Below are 25,875 nucleotides of genomic sequence, written 5' to 3'. Positions count from 1 at the left end.
GGATAATTTTAAAGCACCCATCCACATTTCCATTGAGAAATCTGGGAAAAACTGTGTGAAGTGACAGGATGTTCCTCAGTGACTGACACTTCCTTGTGCATTAAATCAGTGAATTAAATAGCTTCAGAAAACAGTACTTTATGAAGGAAGACAAGAAAATGAGGAGGGGAAGATAAAATAAATTAAGGGAAATGTGTCCCCCATTTCCAAATGTATTGGGTCAGACTGGGATGGAGTTAGCCATCACATACACAGATCAATATTGTGTGTATTCCAGTTTAATGGATTAATAAAGTTATAAAATTTCCCAGATTTCATTATAAGCCTTCATAAAATGATCAGAAATGTCAAAAAATGTAATAAAATATAGAATATAAATTGACCAGGGACTCATAAGGATTTATAATAATTCAGACTGAAAATTAACCTCTGATGCCTCCAGTGCAATGACCCACTGAAAGCAGGTTGGGTTCAAAGTTAGGGGAGACTGCCCAAAACATTTCCCAGCTGAGTTTTGAATATCTCAAGGATGGTAATTTTCCTGTTTCATTTCCAGCTGTCTCCTTTCCCTCCCAGCAGGTGCCTGATACTCCTGATTTCCAAGGCAGGGATTTATCAATGCCATGTTTGACCCAGGCAACAGAAACTTTGGGCACTCAGGTGTGGGCAAGCCTTGGTCTCAGAGGTGGAACAGTTCATGCCCCTGAATGTTATTGAGCTTCTCTTAGTTTTTTTTCCTCCAAAGGTCTCCAAACACTCCACTGATACGCAGGCTATAAACACAGATTTCTCCAGGTTGTTTAGCCTGGAGAAAAGGAGACTCAGGGGTGCCCTCCTCACTCTGCACAGCTCCTGAAAGGTGCCTGTGCTCAGCTGGGGCTGGGCTCTTTCTCCAGCAGCACTGACACAACCAGAGCACACAGCCTCCAGCTGCACCAAGGGAAATACAGGCTGGATAGCAGGAAAAAGTTTTTACAGAAAGGGTGATAAAGTTCTGGAATGGCTGCCCAGGGAGGTGGTGCAGTCACCATCCCTGGGTGTGTTTAACAAAGCCTGGATGTGGCACTGGGGGCCAGGGTTCAGTTGAGCTGTTGGGGCTGGCTTGGACTCGATGGCCTTGAAGGTCTCATCCAACCTGGTCATTCTGGGAATTCTGTGAGTTCTGTAAATTCACTGCAATATAATTATCATTCAGTTTTCAAGGAAAATTTGGACCCACTCTTAGACTGCTGTGTAACCAGACATGGCTCTCCTTGGAAAGAATTCCCATTTCGTTCCCTGTTTCCTTAGCAGGAATCAGAAGACAAAATTAATCTACCAAAAGTTGCTCATAACCTCAGAATTCCCATTTAGTATTTTTGACTCTCGGTTTGCTGTCCCTATCTCCAGACAGCATTTCCCTTATAAAAGACCTAAAACAGACCTAAATCCAATATATTAAGACACTTAAAGAAGAGCTTAAAACCATTGTTTAATCAGAAATGGTAACCTGAAATAATACATAAAATAGTCTGCCCACGCTGGTAGATTAAAGAAATGGATCCTGCCTCATTGTGTGGAATTTGGACTTACCTACCAGTCAGTTAAGCTTATTTTATGATAAGAACATGAAAAATATGACAGAAAAGCTCAGTGATGCAGTGTGAAATTATAAATGGTTTTGCTTCATAAAAAAAATAGTGGAAAAGAAAGCAAACCATAGTGATAATAAATTCTTCATTTAAAAGCCCCATTCCCAGCAAAGAGCATTAGTTTTCAGGAATGAAATTAGGCAGAGACAGCCAGATAAATATCTGCCTGTATAATTCCTTCCTGAGCCATGTCTGACTCCAAATCTCAAAATGACCCTGAAAAATTGCAGATGCATTTTCAGGGGTCAGAAAAAGTAATTTTTGTCTCAGGTGCTGGGGAGTTATGTCAGGTTATTGTTTAGAACTTCCTCTGGATCAAACAAGCAAACAGTTTTTGGAGGATCAGGAAATAATCCAGAGATACCTGGGTCACTCATGTGACATTTCTGAGTGGGCTCTCCCTGCAGGGTGGGGACTAGCAGCTGGAGACAAGGTAGTGTTGTTGAGATGGTTCGAGGGAGCTGAAAGTCGATTTTAATCCCAAAGGACAACATTGGGTGATGAAAATTGGAGAATGTGACAGTGGAAAGGCAAAGCAGGAAAAAAATCTAAAAATCTTTCTAAAAATCTTCTTACCTCTGCTATTTCCCACGAAGAGCAATCGCTCTGGTGAGTGAAAGGGAATTTCAAGAGCAAGATGATTCCTACAGCAATAAATAAAATATAGATCCCTCCAGGAAGTGGCCTTGGACCCTGCCCATAAGTGTTGGAACCCTGGCTGCTGAGAATTTCAGACTTTCTGTGCTGCCAGGCACTGACCCCCAAGAGAACACTGCACTGACCTGAGGCCCTGGAGAAGCTTCCAAAATGGAATGACAGAACTGGGATTGTGGGTGTGGAGTTTGAATAAAAGTGTGTGACATCACAGCGTGGGAAACTCAGAGTTTAAGGGTTTAGAATACAGTAATATAGATAAAGCAAGATGGAGGTTTTAGGGTGGAGGCTGGTCCTTCTTCTCCACCTTCTCCATGGTTTGGGTAGTTTTGTGTAATTGAATAAAAAAGTCCCCATTGCAGGCACAGGTTGTTGGGTTAAAAGTAAAAATAATTTAGGTGTCATAATGGGACAGTTTATCCTTAAAAGGCCTTGCAGAGATAGACATGGGGCCATTTTGTAGTGCAATGCTGTAGAACTCAGGGTTTGTGAGACTGTGACATAGATAAGAAGTAATAAACATTTGAGTCCCAAGAAGAAATACCGTCTTGAGTGCTTTCAATCCTGACCCTGACCAAGGCAGCCAAAGAAGATAAAGAATTGACACAAAAGGAAGCAAAGAAATCTCTCAGCAGACCCCCAGACCTCATGGTCTCTCTGGCTTGGAGTTCTTTGTCCTCCAGCAGCCAACTCAGCAGTCTTGCCTCTCCCGTTTCCAGCCCAGACTTTTGTCCATCCCAACATCTGCCTTCCAAGTCTCTTATCTCCCTGACCTGTCCCTTCATCCCACTGTTTTCCCATGCTGGTTCCTCCCCAAACCAGCCAAAATACTCCTTTCCCCTCTAACTGGTCCCCCCAACATCCTGCAAGGAGCCTCTTGTCTCCATCTTCTCTCACCCGACTCGTGGGGTTGAAGCTCTCCTGGGAGCCCTGGGACCACCAGGGTCCTGGGATTGCTCCTCCGTGGAGGTACTGGGGTCTGTCACCCCCCACAATGTTTCTCTGTGCTCCTCTGTGTGCAGGGTAAAAGCCTTTAACCACAGGGCCTAAAAAGTCTCCTTAAAATCGATTGTGTCCCTATCTGCCCTCAGTTACTTCAAATGACACTCCTGGCTCTTCAGATCTGTGGGGTTTTTTCCAACAATGAAATTTCTCTGTGTCTCTCCCTCCCATTTTATTGACTGCCAGAGAAACACACATTAAGCTCAGTTCAATTTCACATGAGGGCTTAGATCCTTGAGATATCTGTATTGCAGACTTCTCTGGGCAAATTGCCTGCAAGCTGCTTCAAAAACCAAAACCACCCCGCTAAAAAACCCAACTACCCAATACCCAGACCTCCTGCTCTCAGAAACATTATTATTTTTTATATATTCTCCTTGGTCTGCAGACAAGCACCACACAGATGTTCAATTCCTTCATGTTGCCATCCATGTTTAGAGAAAGCTGCTTTCCTGATGAGGCTATAAATTATTTTATTCTTCAGCAAATGCTTATTTATTGACTTGCCTTTCTCATGCATCAGAAATCCCCCCCAGTCTCTCCCTGGAGAAACAGACATCTCCTGCTTGTCATCATAGTGATTCCTTTTTAGGAAACCTTTTTAGATTTCAGCAGCCCCAAACTCTCATCCCCCTTGGCCCTAAATGCCCACTTGTTCTTGCACACGCTGCTGCCAGTGGGAAGAAGCTGGGGAATGTATGATTAATCTCACATCCCACATCTCACACAGAAATCAAGATGGTGTTGTTGCTGCCCACAGTCCTCTCTGGTGGAGTCAGACTGTGGCAACCAGCAAATAAAGTGGGGGACTGAGGCCACGTGCAGAAAAGTGGCTGGGGATGGCCATGACAGGGGGCCTAAGTCACAACTGAGGCCAAATGTCCGAGGAAATCCTTGACTCTTTCCTCTGGAAATGCAGTAGCTCTTCTAAAAAAATAAAAATCTCTTATTTGGAAAAAAAAAATATTGAAAAAAATCCCCAGCAGGATTTGAGCATTAGCTTTGGGTAGAGAACATGTAACCAAGTTTTAAGTACTTTTATCTGTGATAGCTTTGAGGTTTTAAATTTTTTTCGAATTTTTACCTGCATACTAGAACCTGGTGATGTATTTTAAAAGTTCAACCAGTGTAGGATAACTTGTAGCCTTTCAAGAAGAAAAGAGACACAGCCAAATAATCACCCATTTAACTAAATCCTCATTAAATGCTTGCTGCCCCTGGGCCTCAATGAGATTCTAACATCACCCAAGCAGGAATCAGTGGATAAGGGAACAAAAACCAATTCTATTTTTAAATTGATAATTGAAATAAGGCATCTCAGGTGGTTTGGAGTGTTTTGAGAGGATTTGATATAAAACCTTTCCTCCTGCTGGTTACCCACAGCTCCACAGTCCCACCAGCTACCTAAGAGATGAACTTGGGTGTAAATCCTGGGTTGTGTTTATATCAAGGGGAGTAATAAATAAAAATGAACTGACTGGTAGGACTTACGGGGAATCTGCTTGAGCTTTTCAACCTTTTTTCACCTGGCTCCTACTTATTGCCCATCAAATGCAACCAAACCCCAAATGTCTCTAATTCCAGAGGATACAAATTGCCAGGATTTAGTGTTTTCATTTTGCAGCATACAGATCCCCATTGCCTTTGATTTGCCTCCTCTCTGCACTTCTCTCCTTCACTCTGCTGTCGACCCCGTGCCAGACTAATGCAGACGTGGTTGGAATTTATTCCTTCTGCATAAATTCTGAAACCCATCTGGGCTCAGCCTGTGCCTCCACTGCTGACTTTCTGTGAGGGCTTGGCAGATCTCTCAGCTTTCCTTTATCAGCTTCCCCCTGTCAGGGCTGCTGGCCACGATCACGAGCCCAGTGAGATGGGAGACATCTCTCGCTGCATTTCAGCCCCACATGGGACTGTGACCCTGAGAAGAAACTTTTGGAGGGCACAAAATATGTTTTTTACACCAGTGAAAGCTGGTGACTGGTGGCCTAAGGGTGCAGGTATTCTCCTCAGCTTGAATGACTCAAACCATTTTCCTTGGGTCATTTATCTCCTTTGGGGATGATGTAACACAGGACAGGAAGAAAAAGTAATTTTGGGTTTTTTCTTGCAACAGGGGAGGGTTTGGATGGGATATTTGTGCTGCTACTTCTTCAGAGGGAATTGTGAGTGCTGTTCATTTTCCATGGGACCACAGATGCTCTGAGTTTAGGATTGCCAAGAGAGTTTGTATGAGCTGTGTACTCATTACATTCCCAGTATTATTAAATTTGTGGGTTCTAGGGAAGTGTCTCAGCCAGGTTTGAAAGACCTTGGCTTGACAGTGAGAGCTGACACCACTCACAGGGGAGCACATCAACCTCCCCCACCACAACACTGCACCCTTTCACTTTTCTTAAACCACTGAGTTTAATTAAAACCTGTCTTAAAGCTCTATAATTTATGAGGTTTGTCTCCTTCAACTGCTGACACACGAAACCTGAGGATGAAGCCTGGGAGAAGTCATGAAGCAGGGAAAGGAACAATCTAGGAAACAGCAGGGCTTTTTCTGCTGTAGATGCAACAAAACCACAGATAAATCATAACACATATTTGCAGATATATTGCAGATGTTGGCAAAGTGTGCACATTCTTACAGCTTCATTGAGTTGCAGATGGACACCAGCCTGAGTTGCTTTTCTCCATTAAAACACAAAGCCTGTATTTTACACTCCTTTATTTTGCCTTTCTCACTCTGTTACACAGTCAAATTAGCATCTTCTTTACTATTCTGAGTTGCATTCACCACTTCAAGTTTAAAATATATGGGATAGCTGTGTGTTAAGTAGATGTCTGTGCATACAGATATATATTATTATGGGAGACTCCTATTTTTCAGCTTCACTTTGCAAGCACTAAAATCAGCTGTGCATTCCTCGTTCCTTAATTTGCATGTTTACTTGCAGTCTTACATCTTTTTTATTGAAATTTACTTCCAGATCACAGAACATTGGTGAATCACCAAGCTGCTTGTACTTAATAAATCATCCCAACCTCTAACTGGAGATGTGTTTTTTAAAGCAGATTTTAGCCTCAGTATTGAAGTTTGTCTAATTAGCTGAATTCCAGTGTTTTTAAAAGGAATGGAGTAGAAGACAAGAGGAAATGGCCTCAAGTTGTGCCAGGGGAGGTCCAGAATGGATATTAGGAAAAATCTTCTTTACTGAAAGGGTGGTCAGGGATTGGAACAGGGAAGTGATGGAATCAGCAGCCCTGGAAATGTTGAAAACTTGTGTAAGTTTAGCACTTGGGGACATGGTTCAGTGGTGGACTTGGCAGTGCTGGGTTAATTTTTGGAGTTGGTGATCTTAGAGGGCTTCTCCAATCCAAACAAGTCTTTGATTCTGTGAACGGTGGAGTTTTAACTTTGAACTTAAGAAAACGAGGGTTGAGCTGAGCTGATCTTTTTAGTCCAGAGGTTGTTTTTTAGGGCTGGCACTGAGATTACCAAACCCTTTCCCCTTCACACAGGTGCACACGAGGCCTGATCCTGCACCCAGGTGAGCTGTTCAGACCTCAGAAAAAGCATTTTTCCAGAGGTCTGTAACTTCCCTTCTGCAGAGAGCTGCTGGGCTTGAGGAGGTTTATTGTAAACCTTCCCTTCCTTCTTCTCCAACAGCCAATAATTCTCTTTCACTGTGGATGGAAGCTTAACATTAGGGGGCTAAAAAGATTAATGTTAATTTTTGAAACAAATCCACCTCTGATGTGGAGTGAGGCCAGCATATGCCTCACACTCTTGGTGCAGAGTTACCACTCACACCACTTCCCTGAAATTCCCTCATATTTAGACTTTCTCTTGCTCCTGTTTTCTTTTTGTTTTGGTTTGGGGGATTTTTGGGTTTTTTAAAGTTTTTGTGTGTGTGTGTGTTTTTGTTTTGTTGTTGTTGTTTATTTTTTTTTTTGTTTGGTTTTTGGGGTTTTCTCTTTGTTTTGGGTTGGTTTTGGTGGTTTTCTTTTTTTTTTTTACATGCCTGTTCTCCTGCCTTTTCCTTTCAGGACACATGTTAACCTGAGAAGCAATACAAGGAAGGAAAAAAGGAATTTAAGAAAATACTGAATTCCAAAGCTTGCATGAAAGAACACCCTGCTACAGGAGTAATTTTTGCTAAACAGATGCAGTTGGGAAATGAGGCCTTATTATAAGGGAACACAGTTATTCCCTGCACAGTTTAGCAGCCACATTTGCCTTGACCTGATATTTCACATTTTATCCACATCGTGCTGGGAATTCAGAAAAAAGGGTGAGGGGGGAGAAATCCCTCTCCATGTTCGCAGTTCATTATACATTCAAAATTCCTTTGAAAGCCTCTCACACTGAATAATAAGTTGCAAAGCTCTCCCAGTGCTCCCTGTCTCTGAGGCCACAGTACAAATCGTTTCCCAGTAATTATGGAGGGAAAAAAAAAAAAGAAATTAATTATACCAATTTGAAAACTCCAGAATGACCTTGCAAAAACTTCAAAGGTCAGCCAGGATGGTCTCCTTGTTGTCCTAGACTGGATCCCACCTTTGTTATTCCTCAGAGGAATAGCTCAGTCTTTCCCCCAGGGTTTCTTATGAAGATGGAGCTGAAGAATTTGGTTATTTGGGTTTGGTTATTTAGCATATAACAAAGAGAATATACAGGATGTAATGGGAGAGTGGAGGAGTTTCTGGGGAGGATCATCTCCCACATGGATGGGTCCTTTCTCTGCTCCTGACCTACAAATTTCCACCCACCCACTGCTGCCTTCACAGGAGGGCTGTGTGATCTGCTTTGGCAGAACAAAAACCCCACACAAGAAACAGAGCTGATTTCCAGGATCAGCATGGTCCCATCCAGGCAGAGCCACAAGATCCTCCTCGAGTTTTGGGGCTTACCAGAGGACAGGGGTTAAATTCACCTGGGACATCCCAAATCTGCTTGAGCGTGTCCAGAGAAGGGAATGGAGCTGGGAATGCTCTGGAGCACCAGGAGTGGCTGAGGGAGCTGGGAAGGGGCTCAGCCTGGAGAAAAGAGGGATCAGAGGGGACCTTGTGGCTCTGCACAACTCCTGACAGGAGGGGACAGCCGGGGGAGTCGGGCTCTGCTCCAGGGAACAGGGACAGGACGAGATGAAGTGGCCTCATGTTGTGCAAGGGGAGGTTTAGGTTGGACATTAGGGAAAATTTCTTCCTGCAAGGATGGTCAGGCATTGGAAGAGGCTGCCCAGGGCAGTGGTGGAGCCGCCATCCCTGGAGGTGTTTAAAAGCTGTGTAGATGTGGCACTTGGGGACAGGGTTTAATGAAGGGCTTGGCAGTGCTGAGGGAATGTTGCACTCAGTGATCTCAGACAGCTTTTCCAACCTAAATGATTCTGTGAGCCCATGCTTCTAAATGATTGCTCTTGTAGTTTGAAGGCAGAAGTTTTCCTTTGTTTCCTGGGTGTTTCTCAAGGCAGGAGGACTCTTTGCTCCAGCCCCTAGAATGGGCACAGGGTATTTTCACACAAAAAGATCCATCCCTGTGATAAATCCCTGGTAATGTCAGTAGATCTCCATAGCCAGACATGAACTGTCAAATGAAAAACTTGAATACTGGCCAGCACAAAACTGTCTTGTCTCCTGTTGTGGGTGAGAGATGAACTGTACATGAGATAACCAAAATGACACACCTGAAGGTGACAGAAAGGACCAATTTTCCATTTGGTGAACATGTAGGTGCAGGAAACCAGTTGCAACAGGGAAACACAGACCAGGAATAAAGGAAGATTTAGGGAGGCATATGGGATATCTTGAAACATGACAGCTGTTGCATGTTTTTTTAAGCTGATACAGCAAATTAGAGGTTGGGATAATGAGGATGTGGGAATATCTGACATCCCAGGACAAGCCCTGGGCCCTGCTCACAAGACAACTGGTGATGGTGCTTGGAAGAGGATTCTGTAGCTGGGATCCCAGCTCACAGCCCAGAATACTCAATATTCCCTACCTGTGACCCCGGGGTCCCCAAGGCAGAGCTCCCTTCCATGCTCACATTTGTGGTGCCAAGAGCTGAGCAAAGGCAGAAGCTCCTCCAGAAATCCAAGGAGCTCTTGGGACACCACTGCAATTCTGGGGCTCCTCTGCCAGGGTTGCTGTGGTGTCTCTCAGAACCCTCAGGAGCCACTGGGGTGCTGAGCAGACTCACTGAGGTCACAGAACCTGAAATGGTTCAAAATTCAGCTGTCAGTCGCAGCAGGCGGCTCAGGGGGAGGGAAATGCCCATTGTCACAGGGACATAAAGCTGGAAACTCAAGGCAGAGGCTGTACCAAAGCAGAGGCAAAGAGGACATCCAGCACCTCCTGCTTTTCCAGGCAACTCTCACTCCTAATATTCCACCTTCACTGTTTCCCCCACCATCTCATTTTGAGCTGCTATGTGTGACATCCTTTCTGATGATTTGACATCCTTCCTGGTGATTGATTTGAGCTATTCTTATTTTATCAAATTAAAGGAGACAGAGAATACAACAAGAATTAACCATGGCTCCTTGCAGAAGGCTAAAAGAGGCTTCCTGCAGAAACCTATGGAAAATAAGTGTATAAAGTCACTAAAATGGGACATAAGACACGTGGTGATTGACAAAGGGCTTTTGTTCTCTTTGGTACAACAAAGCCTTTCATTTTTTAAGCACAGAATAGTCAAATACTTCAAAAATGTCAGCAGTGTTAAATTAATCTTTTGTTGTTTCCTTTCTTAATGTAGCTGCTGCTTTTTCAGGCCCAGGTGGCTCTGCCTTTTCCACACTTTTAGATAAAACAAGAATCAACCGGATGAAGCCACCAGGTTTTGGAGATGAGGGGCAGGGCAGAGTTCAGTTTAAAGATAAAAACAATGCCACATTATTTGTCTTCAAGGAGAAAGAACAGTCTTGGCTCTGCTTAGCCTGGGCCCCCCACTTCCAGTCAGGTGGAAATTGGTCCTTGGTTCTTCCCATGGCCAAGCTCACAGCAGCCCCTTGGTTTTCTCTCACCACTGCAAGGAATCCCACATTTCTCATCCTGACCATCCATTTTCAAGCCTTGTGCTGACTTTCAAGCACCTAAAGGAGAAAGTTTAAAATTTTTTGACATTTTTTACGTCAAGGTTGAGAGGTGGAGAGGGACTGGAGTTTGGTGTGTGGCACAAGAACAACCCATGACCTTCCAGCTTGTTTGATAGCACCAATTACTTTCTTTTTTTTTCCTCCCTGGAATGATCTATTTTACTCAGCAAATTGCTTCAGAGTACTTATTTTCCAGAAATCTTGTGAGTAAGTCTTATTTTTTAAAAGTCAGACAGGCATTTATGGACCTGAGTTCCACTGAATATCAAAGAGATATGAGACTAACTTCAGCACACTTTAATGTTTAAGTTTAAAGTGATATTTTATGGTATTAATTCCACCACTGAGATTCTTGGAGTTGTGTCTTGCTCTGGGAGCATTCCCAGCAAGACCCAGTGGTTACAGAGGCAGTGATGAATTATTTTCTGTGATGTAAATGGCACAGAATTGGGCTGCATGTGTCCAAATTCATGTTTTTTTGTAAAAATCCAAGTCCATTACTGACATCCAAGTATTACAGTAATCATCAAGCATAGCAGGAAAGAGAAAAAATCATAGATTCAGTACAAAGAATCCATAAACAGCAAACTAATAATATTGTGGCATTATTTAAACTAAGTACCAGAGTGAAAAAGTACAGTAAATGTGTTTTGACCTTCGTCATGCATCGTTCAGTCCAAAAGGAAACATTTGAAGAGTTTATGTGTTAAATTTCACTTCTCCCTGGTGAGGGAAACAAAAATGCCAGCCAATAAAATACTCCATAAATCGTGCTTCCAGAAGGCTGTTTTTAATAGGATAAATCATTAAATTTTCAAAGTAAAAGCTTGAATTACCTTAATTTTACTCTTCATTTGGCTCAGTAAGAATAAATCAGGTACCAAGTGATAGATGAAAGCCAAGCAGCACCAACAATAGTTTTGCAAGGACCTACATATTCTAAGTGTAAGATCCAGGGGCTGAGGCTGTGCACGAGCATGAAGCAACCATAAAGGATCATCTCCCACCTCCAGCTGCCATTAATCACCTACACTTTTTGCATCTCCTCACCCACCCACTCATTCCAGGACAGGGCTAAGCCATGGGAGATGCCTTCAGGAGGTGCCTCTCTCTCTCAAGCTGGCCTCAGAGAGCCTGAAGGGGCAGATCAGCCCCTAGTCCTGGAATTACAGGGTGCTAGCCCACAATATCCTGCTGTAAATTCATATTTTTTTCTGCTGTTGTAATTTCTCAGCCTCTTCCACTGATGCTCTGGATCAGACCTTGCAGTGCTCCTCATTCCATCCCAGGAAAACCTGGCTGGTTACATCTGGAATTCTCTAATGCAAAGCTGGCAGTGCGGATGGTTCAGCTCAGGGGATAAGCACTGATGCAGGATTTTAATTTATTTTCCCCCAACTATCTGAAATGAAGAAGTGAAGAGGAAGTCAAAATTAATTTGAGCTAATTTTGAATCATTTCATTTGAACTGAAATTAAATGTTCCATGAATGTAAGGGGATTAAACCAATTATTTTTGGGGTCATTTTTCAATCTAAAGCACTGCTCTCAAAATGAAATAGCAGAATATTTTGTTTAGCAAATATGAGGGCAACACTTTGCTCCTCATGGTCTTTTTCAAGATTTTTTTCAGTCCAAAGTAATTCACCAAATTTGGCCAAGAGCCAGACATAGCTTTAGTCTCTCTAAACTTTATTTTCCAGTAAATTCACTACCTAGTTTACTGAAATATTTGCAAGACCTAAAGCCACTTCTCTCTTTCCTAACGTTCACATAATTACGGCTCGTACAGAGCGTTACTAGAGCACTTAGAACTTGTTTATGAATACGTAAATGAGTTGTAAATTCACTGGATGCAGTGGCTTGGGAAAAGTGAAATAGCACTGAAACAGCTCAGTGTTAACGCTCAGCATCCTCTGATGAATGTTAACTCACAACCAACCTGCTCCACCTCCTGTTTCCTCGGGCAGAAAGTGTGAGCAGACCTTTTTTGCTCCTACACTTGGTGTTCTCGAGGGCTATAAAATTGCAATTTATCTCTGGAATAAACCCAATCACTGAAAAAAAAAAAAAGATTTCTTAGTCACTTCTTTATCCCAGTTATTAATACTTCTTACTAAGCTGTCAGCTGCAGCCTGCTGAGCAATCAATAATTACGGCTCTCTTTACACATTCAACAAAAAGCCTCCATAATGAATGGCAGTAGCAAAGGTTGCTGTCACTTGAGAACTCCCCACAGAATTGGGTTTAAATATCATAATTCCATCTGCTCCTTCTCCTGCTTTTGCATTTCTGTGGCTCAGGGCGGTGTGCTGGAATCCAGGCAGTGACTTGTTATTGATGAGAGCAATTATGGAGAGGGAAAATATATTTCAATTCCTTTCTGAAATGCTTTAATGAGCACCAATGCAGGCAGAAGGAAAAAGCTGTCCTAGTGTTTTCATGAAGGCTCGAAAGGAAATAGAAATGGTGCCTAAATTAGACAGTTGCCCATGGAGGTTATCCTAATTAATACCAGTGATTTGTCCCAAATCCGCTCACACAGTAATTGCTGCTGAGTCCGGAAAGCCAAAGGGATTGCTCAGGGCTGAGCAATGCACAGGTGATTTCAACCTCCAGGAGATTTGAGTCGTTCCTCCCCGCACTGAAATCAAATCTTTTCACAGAAAGAGGAGCACCTGTCTCAAGCTCAGGGGCTGGAGAAGGCACTGGGATGTCTGGATTCCTGATATCCATCCCTTCACAGAGTGCTCTGAAGGCAATACCTGCCCGTGAATGGCATTCTCTACCATCACTGTTCTCCTGATGCCAGCAAGTGAAAACTGACAGCTACAACCACTAAATAAAAAATCAGTCCACAGCTATAGGGGAGTTAAAAGTGCTGCCTGAAGTCACATCGTAATGGCTTTTCCTAACTGGGAAAAATGCTCTGCAAAATCACTTTGTTCTGGGTGACATTTGCACTGATCATTATTCATGAAAAAAAGGAGCATCTCTCTCTATTTTCTGTTTTGTTCAGTACCACTTGTTTCCTACTTTGCTCCAAGAAAGACCTTCAGGCACCTGTCTCACACTGCCTCGTGTGGGGTCTGACCAGCCAAGAGCAGACAGGGCTCTTCCAAACACATGGGAGAGGTCTGTGCCTTTGCCTTTCGAGCACCCTGCCTCCCTGTTTTTCATGTCATATGGAGCTGATTCTAAATTAAACCTCTGAAGATTTCTTGTCTGAGAGAGGAGTGAAGCTTGTCTGTGTCATCAGAGAGCAGCACAGACAAATGGAACTACATGGTTTGGCCTCAGAAATGGTGGAACTGTGTTGAAATTCCCTGCTCCAATGTAAATGCTATTGTCTTGGTTTGAAAAGACAGGTGTCTGCTAAGGAGACAGACCTGTCTTTTCTCTCTTTGCCCCACCTCTGACAGATGGGGATAGATTACAAACCCTCATTTGCAGCTACCCAAACTGAACCCATGCTCACCTGTGGTGAGACCAAACCCTGGGAGAGGGGCAGCGAAAGGAGCAATCTGTTTTGCAGGCCAGCCCTGGGTAAAGCCCTGAAAACTCTTTAAAACAATGGCATAGTGTTGGAAATGGACATGTGCTCTCTGAACCATGCAACTCCTTTATGGAAATAAGGATAATGATTTTCTTATCCATTTTAAAGCAGGTGTGTAGAGTGATGCACCCAGAGGGAATGGGTACATTCCCTGTAGTGATCCATCAAGGGAATACACTCAGGGAAGGAAATTAAGCCAAAGAGTGACAAGGATGAGCAATGAAATGAAATCTCTTCCAAAGAGCTCTTCCCCCTGAGTCACTGCCACATCACCTGGCATGTTCCACAGCCCCAGTGCCATGGAGCCATGGCAGTGCCTGTGGAGTGACAGCAGAGAAATGGGGTGGTGGGGACAGAATCACAGAGTCACAGAGTCACAGAATAGTTGGGGTTGGAAAGGACCTTAATGATCATCTAGTTCCAACGCCCTGCCATGGGCAGGGACACCTTCCACTGGACCAGAGTGACCACTCACTCAGAGTCCCATGAACTTGTCCTTGAAGGCTACCAGGGATGGGGAATCCACAGCCTTTCTGTACAACCTGTTCCCAGACCATTTGACTGGCACAAGGGTGGCTCCATGGGGTCCTGTAGGTCAGCCAAGCCTCAGTCAAAGTGGGTTAGTAAGAGCTGAAAACTTCAGCATTGTCTTCTTGTAGCAATTAAATCTGTAGTGAGAAGCAACTGCAGTAAAATAGGGCAGGATAAAGGATTTAAAAGCCATATTTTGCTCACACAGCTTAGCTTGAATACATTTACACTTCCAGAATTAAAGGCTTTTCATTTCTTGCCTAAGTTTTAGCATGTTTTCTGTAGTGAATTTATGGCTGTGAGATTGCCTCAGCTAAGAATTGCTGGGAGTGAAAAGCAAAGCTCTCTATCCAGCCAGTGCCATGAATAATATGTGCATGTGCTCTCACATAAACCCATGTGTGTTGCTGTCATTTTTGTACATTCCGGGGTTTATGGAATGCAAAATGCAATCTCTGAATTCTGGCAGTCCTCACCAAGAATAAAATTCAAGAGTGAAAAATATATGGGAATGTCAAAGAACAGAAAGATCTTTATCAGGAAACATGCTCAGGAAATACAAGTCGCTCACCTCTGAGGAGGTTTCATTTTAGGAAGCCAGAATCATCAATCATCTGTCATCCTTAGAATTTGCCTCTTTTTTCCCTGGTGAAAATGAGAGCACACAGACACACACTCACACACAAAATCACAGAACTTGTTTAAGGGAGGATTTCAAAAAAAAAAAAAAACACCATAAAGCAAGCTTTTGCTACCATCTTTGGTACCCAGTTACTTCCTAATCCTTTTGGGGACCTGAAGTGCCTAATCCTGCACAATGGAAGTGGCCTCATGTTTTCCACAATTCCTGTTCTTAATATAAATGTTGTGTACTTACAAATGAGAGGTGCATGAGAATGAAATGTCACATTTAGTGGAGCTGAGATGTGGTATTCACTGACAGCTGGTTGAAAAACAAGAGAATTAAGTAAAGAATATGGAGAGATTCTGAGTTATCCTCTTGTCTTCAGAGTCAGGTCAAAGCAAAACTCTTCCCCATAATCTGTAATCTCAGACAAATAATTTGATTTCTCTGTATGCTACTTCTGAATAATTTCTTAACCCTACTGCTCTCTGTCTAGACATTTATGAAACAGCAATTTTCAATCTGTAGAACAGAGAGAGGGGTCGTTCCATCTTCCACAGTGTCTTGGACACACAAAAACCGTGACAGCAGAGAAATGGGGTGGTGGGGACAGAATCACAGAGTCACAGAGTCACAGAATAGTTGGGGTTGGAAAGGACCTTAAAGATCATCTAGTTCCAACGCCCTGTCATGGGCAGGGACACCTTCCACTGGACCAGAGCCCCATGAACTTGTCCTTGAAGGCTACCAGGAATGGGGAATCCACAGCCTCTCTGTACAACCTGTTCCCAGAACATTTGACTGGCACAAGGGTGGCTCCATGGGGTCCTGTAGGTCAGCCAAGCCTCAGTCAAAGTGGGTTAGTAAGAGCTGAAAACTTCAGCATTGTCTTCTTGTAGCAATTAAATCTGTAGTGAGAAGCAACTGCAGTAAAATAGGGCAGGGTAAAGGATTTAAAAGCCATATTTTGCTCACACAGCTTAGCTTGAATACATTTACACTTCCAGAATTAAAGGCTTTTCATTTCTTGCCTAAGTTTTAGCATGTTTTCTGTAGTGAATTTATGGCTGTGAGATTGCCTCAGCTAAGAATTGCTGGGAGTGAAAAGCAAAGCTCTCTATCCAGCCAGTGCCATGAATAATATGTGCATGTGCTCTCACATAAACCCATGTGTGTTGCTGTCATTTTTGTACATTCCGGGGTTTATGGAATGCAAAATGCAATCTCTGAATTCTGGCAGTCCTCACCAAGAATAAAATTCAAGAGTGAAAAATATATGGGAATGTCAAAGAACAGAAAGATCTTTATCAGGAAACATGCTCAGGAAATACAAGTCGCTCACCTCTGAGGAGGTTTCATTTTAGGAAGCCAGAATCATCAATCATCTGTCATCCTTAGAATTTGCCTCTTTTTTCCCTGGTGAAAATGAGAGCACACAGACACACACTCACACACAAAATCACAGAACTTCTTTAAGGGAGGATTTCCAAAAAAAACCACCATAAAGCAAGCTTTTGCTACCATCTTTGGTACCCAGTTACTTCCTAATCCTTTTGGGGACCTGAAGTGCCTAATCCTGCACAATGGAAGTGGCCTCATGTTTGCCACAATTCCTGTTCTTAATATAAATGTTGTGTACTTACAAATGAGAGGTGCATGAGAATGAAATGTCACATTTAGTGGAGCTGAGATGTGGTATTCACTGACAGCTGGTTGAAAAACAAGAGAATTAAGTAAAGAATATGGAGAGATTCTGAGTTATCCTCTTGTCTTCAGAGTCAGGTCAAAGCAAAACTCTTCCCCATAATCTGTAATCTCAGACAAATAATTTGATTTCTCTGTATGCTACTTCTGAATAATTTCTTAACCCTACTGCTCTCTGTCTAGACATTTATGAAACAGCAATTTTCAATCTGTAGAACAGAGAGAGGGGTCGTTCCATCTTCCACAGTGTCTTGGACACACAAAAACCACCCCAAAAAAAAAACAAAACAAAAAAAAAACAAAAAAACCAAAACCACTCAAGCTCTCAGTTCCCAGTCAGGACCTCTCTCTAAGGATCTGCCAGGCTGAGGTTTGAGGCTGCAGTCATCTGAGGCTGAACAATGGGGATGCTCCTTCAGCAACAGGATCCAGCTCTTGGGTAAGGACAAGAGGATTGGGATTGGATGGTCTGTAAGGTTCTTCACAGCCCCAACCACTCTGATTCTGTGACATGGCCAGAATAGGAGCAAACCACAATGGGAAGGGATTTCCTTCCTTTCTAGATTTTCTCTATCTGTGCTAATGTGTGAAATCTTTCTACAAAAGGGAACATGGTTCAGTCTGTAGAGACTGTGGGAAAAATCAAATGGGAAACACCAAGCATCATATCCAGGGAAAAGGCATACTGGGCTAAATCTTAGTTACACATCTCAGCTATTCTTGGTCACATCACAGTGTCTGACAGGAGAGATGCAAGGCAGCAATTTTTTTTTTTTTCTTTAAGCCAGCAGCTTTCAAATTTCTGTGGAGAAACAACCAAGAGCTGCAAAGGTGATGTATTTTAACAACTCTTGATGAGGACATCAATTAAGGCAGAGCAGTGTTACAATTATATTTAACTATAAAGCCCAAAAAAAGCATAATCCCAGTCAATCACAATTTAATTTCAAATACACACATTTCCTAGTAAAGAGATGCCTGTTTTCTTCAAAGACCTATTTCATGTTTGTCCCATGCATAGCTTGAGTTGTTAGGCTAAACTTGGGGCCAAATGTTTGATATTTGAGTTCCTAAAGTTAAATGGATTAATTAAAACTAAGTATTTGATTCACCACTGGAGCTCATGGTTGCTTGAGGCATCCAGTCTTTCATATTTAAGTAAGTTTTTACTAGTGTGAGACAGTTACATATTAAAATGCAAAGAAATATTTAAAAGTGATGCTCCTTTTCCCATCTCCCATCTCTCAGCCCTCCATTCTGAGTCCAATCTCAGATCCTCCAGTACTGGATCCTCACCTCCTGCTCCAATCCCTAATCCTACAATATCACAGATTTTCCATCCAGCCAACACCTTTAATCAGCCTTCTAAAATTATCAAAAGGACCTTTAAAATAGGAAGATGTTAAATTCTGGCAACTAACACAACCTGTCCTTCTTTCAGTAGGCAAAGACTTCCTGAAGTAGCTGCTTCTTCCAAGGAAAACAAGAGAGCCATGGACAGAGTTTTACACCTGTCTTGGTTTGAAAAGCAGGTGTCTGCTAAGGAAGGCAGGAGCCTCCCTTGAAATGGAAAATGTAAAACCCCTCCCTCCGAATTATTATAATTTTGAAATTAAGGGGATCGCTCTGACAGATGGTGATAGAATGCACACATATTTTACAAGCCAGGACAACACCCATCTCCAGCTCCTGGCCCCCAAGCTCTCCAAATCAATGATGTTTGCTAATCTAGCAACATCAGTGTTTCATATTCCTGGTGAAATCTGTCACTGCTTCAGCCTGAAAATAGCATGACCCAGTTTGCTGGAACAGTTCTGAAGAGGATTTCAATGTTTCTTTAAATTTGCTGGATTTTTTCCCTCTTTAACTCGTTGAGTATTTTATGAGAGAGGGGCAGGATACTTGTTTATTAGCATGTAGATTGCCATCTTTTGAGGGTTTTTAAATAAAAGATCTCTTTTTAGAGCTAATAATAGCTTAGGTTTTTTACAGTCATGCTTGTCACTGTGCTGAACAAAATCTTTAAGAATAATGTAATTTGTGTACGTGCGTGTGTGTGTGTGTGATTTCAAAACATTGAGGGAAGCCTTACCACAAAGAGCTGCTAACTCTGTATTTAAATTGTACTTTTCTGTACTGTATTTAAATTGTACTTTTCATAATGTCCTGGAACCTCTACCAGCAGATAATCATGAACTGCTTCTTGCATGGGATATCCTTTATATTTACCAATCTGAAGCACTACTATTTTAGTTTCTTTGAAAGAAGGAAAATAGCCAGAAACACTCCAAACTATTTAGAAATAAAAATATCATTTCGCTACCAGACCCTGAAGGGCAGTATAAGGGACTTCAGAAAAATCATACAGGTGACCTGGAGGATGTCATCATAATTTATTTCTAGTCCATGCTTAGGGGGTGAGTGAACAGCAGGTCTTGTCCTGCACCAAGAATATCCTGAGCAAACAGGACAGAGCCCCAGAGGAAATGCCAACACGAGCTCCAGGACAAGCATGGGGCTTGAAGAAGAAGAATTTACTAAAAATTGAGATGAGAGAGCACCCAGGGACTGTGTGGGATCTCAGTCCTGGCGCACAGCAAAAGCAGAGTGAGCTCAGCTCAGCAGCATCTTCTGCCCAAGTTTTTATCGCTGTTGTCCCAAAGTCATCTCGTTTTGCCAGCAAACTTTGCAGCCAGCCCTAGGCAGGTTACAGAGGATGATTCAGAGCCTGGTGAACCCAGCAGAGAGGTAATATTTAATTCTGGGAGTGGTGGTGGTGAGGGAGGGAGCACCACAGGGGCTGGGCTGGGGCTTGCTGGGAAAAGCAGCAGCTCCACGCTGCTCTGTGTGAATAAATCTCCGTTCCTGATGAATTTAGCACCAGCCCTGCCTGCCTACACAGTTCAGATCTTTTTACCTGAGATGGAAATTAATGATTCCACACTCCCTGTTTATTGCCAACAGCCCCTTGTGCTGCCAGTGGACTCAGTCTGTAAGAACATGAGGTCACAAGGAAGGCTGTGGGTGTATTGCTCTGAGCAAGCATCAAGCACAGCAACCCCCAGAGCACAGAAATGAGGAGCCTTGACGAAAAAGATTGAAACAGAAGAAGGAGAATATAGAGAAATTCCACTTTACCTCTACAGATGCAAAAAAACCTGTTGATATGAAGCAAAGAAAATAATACCCAAGTGAAAACTTAATTATTTCTCATCTAACATTTCTAAATTTATATATTTTTTTTTTATATTCCTGTCATACCCGATCTTAATTAACAGAAAATACTGTGCAGGCAGGTGTAGGGGGGCAGTGGCAAGTGTTCAATTCCCAGGTGCCAATAACAAACTTTTAGTCACAGCCCATCCTACCCATTGAGCACCTTGGTTTTAAAGTCCTGTTTAGCCCAAGACAGCAAACCACAGCCCTCAGCAAAATGTCAAGAAAAAAACCCACAGGATTAGCAAGAAGTCAAGAAAAATGTGCCCCAATTGGAAATGTTCCAGCCCTGAGTGATGAGAATAAGCAGAGAGGCAAAGACATGGGCATAAGGGAAAAACAAAGGAATTGCAGGTGTTGGTTAAACGGAAAAATAAATTGAAAGGGTTCAAAATAACAGATAAAATAGTTACTCTGATAAGTTGCCCACAGCTTGGCCTCACTTCTCCAAATGTTGTATTCTGCCTTACTGCATGTCTGATGTAGTTCAGCCTGTCTCCTTCTTTAAGAACTGTCCCCAAAGATGATAAAAAATAACCCACAAATTGAGTATAATCTGGCTCTTCCCCTCTCCATCCGACAAGTCAAAAACCTCCTGCCTGGGACTTCTACTCACTTGGAGATCCATTTTAAACATTCTGGTCTCATCCCTCAGGACTAGATTGGGTCACTGTGCTTTGTTTCAGGGGTTCTGCACAGTTTGTGCTCTAAAAGCTCCCCTTCCAGCTGAAGTTTGTGATCTATACTTTATTTGCATTGTAGAACTGACTTTTAATTAGTGATTTAAATGCTCTTCATAATTTTATGACTTTTGCCAGCTCGTCCTTAAAATCTTCAGTGGTCTTTGTTCCTGAGAGCTGCTTTCACAACGCTTAACATGAAACCATTTTCCAGTCACACCACGTGGGACTCTGCATCTCTTCAGAATCAATGTCTTCATCTTTAAACTTGAATCCTTGTCCATTTTCCCCCAAAAAAGTCCAGTAAAAGAAGCCTTTTTTCCTTGCTTACCTCAGAGGACTCTGGCCAAACATTTCCCCAATACTGTAATGTTGTTTTTGGTCTCCAGCACAAGCCAGGATGACTGGAGAAGGAGCTCTTCATTTTCCTGCTCAACCCATGAGGCTCTCCTGCAGACTTTTACAAAATATTCCAGATGCCTTTTGTCTCCTGAGATATTCAATCATTTTGAGGCATATGAGGCAGTGATTTAGAAATGCACCAATTCCTTTCCAACCCCCAAAATGACCTTTACATTTAATGTTTCACTTTGTCGTGTGCATTAGCAGCAAATTATTTCCTCCCACTGCACAACAGTCCTTGGCCCTCTAAAATATCCTTAATGCCTTCTTTAACCTCACTCTGGCAATGCAGAGGGAAGAGCAGACACCAGACAAGCTGTCAGATTTTTAATTCATGCTGAAAAGTGCTAAGTGGGAGCTGGAAGCATCAATTCCACAGACTGGAAGAATGAAATTGAAACGAACCCATGCTGATAAACCATAAACCAGAAGTGACCTGAAAAGGGATTATTTTCAACTAAATATCAGGTCTGACCTTCAACTTGACAAATTTTGTGTGCTTTTGCCCCTCATCATCACTTTGCCCTCCACTCTGCACCACTTGCTCAAGGATGGGCATTTCAGCTCACTGCCAAACCTCTACCCACTGCCTTCTCAAGAAACTGAGCAGCCCCAGGGTGTGCAGGAGCTGCTTCTGCCTCCTGAAATCAGCAGCATCATTTCCAAAAGTTGTTCTGCTTTTCGAGGCAGCTTTGTTCCTCTGGCAGCCTCTTTGATGGGCAGATGTCCTGCGAAGGAAAATCAAGAAGTGGCATCTGAGAAGCCCAAGTTCCTCCAGATCTGCAGGCTGGTTTCTCTCCCACCAGCCCACCAGAGCCCACCAGAACCCAGCCAGTCCTCCCCCACAGCCCCCAGGCTGCAGGGACTCCAGAGTGACACACGTGCCAGCTGGAAAGACACAGACACTGAAAATAAAGTGAGAACTTTATTTTCAGCTGAGAACTTCCTGCTTTTTTTTTTATCTTCAGTGACCACTGATTTGGGTTCTCCAAGGTGCTGCTTTTTGTAATATTGCTAAGAAATTCTCTGGATTTTTTGGGGTTTTTTTTTGTTGTTTTTTTTTTTTTTTTTTTTTAATTCAAAAGTAGTTGGATGGAAGTGAACAGGTGGACACAGAACCTTAAGAAGCTGAGTTTTCTTAATGACTCAGCTGAAATAGCATTTTCTCTCTGCTCACCCAAAATCTGTTGAATTTAGATGATGACAAAGTCTGAAATTGCAGCACATTTGAACAAGTCTGCCTGAAACTGAACAGTCTCAAAACCATTTTGGCTTTGGAATTTGGCCTTTACCTGACCCATGTGCCAGTTTGGAAAACTTGGCTGCAGCAGAAGGGAAGGCAAATCCACTGAACCAAAAAAAAAAAAAAGGAAGGAAAATGCCATGTAAACATTTAAATTTGACTCAAATAAAAGCTTTCAAGGGTAAATGGCACTGAGGAGAAAGGGAGGCCTTTCACAGCTGGGCAAACATGTCAGGGATGCTCCTGTGAGTTTGGTCCAGCTCAGTGTGCAGGGCTGGGGTCACAGGACAGGGTGGTCACTGCCACCCTCATTTCACCAGCTCCAGGTTTCAGATGCAGCTGCTCAGTTTCCCTTTCCACACTCCTGTGTTTGTATCAGCTCTTCCCTCTTTTCTCTGTTGAATCTGTGCCATCCTTGGATATCAAAACCATGTCCTGTCCTCATTTCCATGCTTCTCAGCTGCATATCCTTAATCTGTTAATGCTCTCTTCTGCTGCACCCTGGTGCTGGGAACATCCACTGTTCTTCCCCATAAGACAGAGATCTCTTTTATTGGGTTTTTCTCCATGCATGATCAAAAGATATCTCAGCCTTCCCTTCTGCTGCACCCATTCAAACTCTCCTTTTCAGACCTGCTGCACTGGAGGCTTCCCTCCTGCCACGTCCTGCACAAGTAACATCTCCTGGGGAGTTGAAAGGTTCAGTTTGACCCTTGGTGCTGGGCTTAGAGGACACACAGCATGAATTGAGCAGATCAGCCCGTATGACCCATCTTTATTAGCAATCAAGGAAACCAGGAGCTTCAACATTTTCAAGCAAAAGTCTCAAACATTTTTTGACATTAGTGCTGCGGAAAGCCAGGTTTAAGCTTATGCCCTGAGCAAGGGGTTGTTTCTGGTAATATAAAATCTCTGGTGTAATTAAAATGACTGTAATGTGACCAAAAATCAATTCTAGTAAGGTTTGGGCTTGAAGGGCCCTAAAGATCATCCATTTCGAACTCCTGCATGTGCAGGGACAACCTTCCACTATCCCAAGCCCCTCCAACCTGGCCTTGGACACTTCCAGGGAAGGGGAGCCCACAACTTCTCTGGAATCAAAAGGTTTTGTGCTTCTTATTCATGCATTGGCTTGGATTTTGTTCTTCCCTGTTTTACCTCTGTTAAGCACAGCCAGCTGGGAACAGCTCATGTTGCTGCAGAAGTGCCCAACACCTCAGAGTGCCTGAGCTGATGTGGTAATTAATTTTTCTGGCGTTGTTGTCACGGATTTACTTTCTTTCCCCCCCCCCCCCCCCCGGTGCTTTGATTGTATTCTGCGTACAGCTGCAATTACTGCACTGTTGAGCCTCAAATGGTAGACTGTAAGATTCAAATCCTACTTACAGACAATTTAAATTACAGGGTTTTAAAGTCGCAATTTGTTCTCATGGTTAAGCTGTCATCATAACTTGTAAGTCACTTTGGGGCTGAGTTTATGCAGTTTGGTTTAAGTAGCATGTGCAAGTGAGGGCCTTTATATCAAAAATAGTGGCTGTCAGGGAGAACTTTGTTGCCTCTGACTCTGGTAGGATGGAAATACTGTTGGAATACCATGGGGGAGAAAACTGTGAATTGAGTTTTCCTGCAAAACAGCCCAGTGGGATTTGTCTGTGGGAGCAGGAAGGGAACTGTGTCTCACCACCACTTGTGCACAGAGCAACACTGCCAGGCAAACACCACAGGAAGAAAGCAGGAAAGAGAAGAGCAAAATGAATGAAAATATCATAAACAAACAAAAACCCATTCTGCAGAGACCAGATCATATGTGGGTGATGAAACACCAAATGCAGTCACCTGGCAGAGGTGAGGCTGCCAAAGCTGCAGATCCTGCCTGCAGTGAGGCTGAGCCTGATTCCCCATGAGAGCACACCCAGACACAGGGATGTCACAGGAATTCACAGGGGGACACAGAGAGCACAGCCCTCACTCACTGAGAGCAGCTTGGGCTCACCTTGGTGCTCCTCTCACCAAACTCTCCAGGGGAGAGTCAGGCTGGAGACCAGGTGAAGATCACTTCTTCTTGCCCAGGCTCTCAGGGAATGGTCACAGCCCCACTCAAGGCTGCCAGAGCTCCAGGAGTGTTTGGACAACACTCCCAGGGATGCACAGGGTGGGATTCTTGGGGTGTCTGTGCAGGGACAGGAGTTGGACTGGGTGATCCTTATGTGTCCCTTCCCAGTCAGAATGCTCTGTGATTCTATGATTCTGTGATTCTAATCAGGATGGCAGTCTGTTTGTATAATGTATTCAAACAGAAATATATACATAAAAATAGACAAGTGTGTATATATATATATATTTATATATACATATATCTCTCTCTATATATATTCATGGATTTGTTTTGTTAGTAGAGCACACACACAAAACGTGAATTCCTCCAGTGGCAGGGCTCAGACACAAAGTCTATCCAGGATGCCAGTTTACCCTGTTGCTGTTACCTTGATGTAAGTACAACTAAAGAAGTGTTATCATAGTCTCCCACAATGGTTTGGGTTGGAAGGGACCTTAAAGCTCATCCAGTTCCAGCCCTGCCATGGCAGGGACACCTTCCACTATCCCAGGCTGCTCCAAGCCCTGTCCAACCTGGCCTTGTTATGACCATAAAATCACACTGGTACCAGATGTTCCCAAAATTGAAAGCTGCTTCTTTGTCTTTTCTTAGGACCTCCTCCCCTTCTGAGACACTGATAGAAAAGTGTCCTGATCAGCAATTTTCACAACAGGGAACAGGAACTTTATCCCCATTCCTACTAAAGATGGATGCAATGCACATCCATAAAGGTGTCAGAATGCACAACCTTTTCTTTGCCACCTCAGCTTTTGCTGTGCTGTGATGAATGGGAGAATTGAGAAGGTTTTATTTGTTCATGTCACCAAATTTTCCTAAGGAGACAGAGCCTGCTTAGGTGTCTGCTGATGGTGGGATGTAGGTGCTGCCACATCCTGAGCTGTGTAAAATCAGGTGGGTTTTTGACTAACCTCTTGATGTGCTGAGCTCTCTTGGGTGCTACAGCTGGACCCTAAGCCAGGGAAGTTCTTTCTGCTTGAGGTGGCAAATTCAGCCTGGAAGAGGTGCTGCCACTTGCCCCACATGTGCTGCACAGCTGGGATGTCTGCAAGGCTTGGCTTTGGACACAGTGGGGACAGAGCTGCCTCCCTTGTTCTGAAGTCTCTTTCTGCAACCTTGTGTGAGTACCATCACTCACAAGTAACTCACGGATTTTTCTGTTGTCTTGCAAATCAGGGAGGTATTAATCCCTAGAGAGGTGCTGGGGTGTCCTGGATTGTAAGACATGGTTTGGGGCCAAATTTTAATAATTCAGAGGGAGGGGGTTTACATTTTCCATTTTACGGTGTGCTCCTGCCTTCCTCAGCAGACACCTGTCTTTTCCAACCAAGACATGCAGTAAGGCTGTGATTGCTCTGGAAAGGTGGAAGGGAATATTTGGCATTTATCTGGATACTACAATGTCACACTGAACTCCTCAGGGGTGGTGGG

Source organism: Pyrgilauda ruficollis, unplaced genomic scaffold, assembly GCF_017590135.1.
Source record: "Pyrgilauda ruficollis isolate IOZ18807 unplaced genomic scaffold, ASM1759013v1 scaffold12, whole genome shotgun sequence".
Classification (NCBI taxonomy): Eukaryota; Metazoa; Chordata; class Aves; order Passeriformes; family Passeridae; genus Pyrgilauda; species Pyrgilauda ruficollis.
This window is presented reverse-complemented; position numbering follows the sequence as displayed.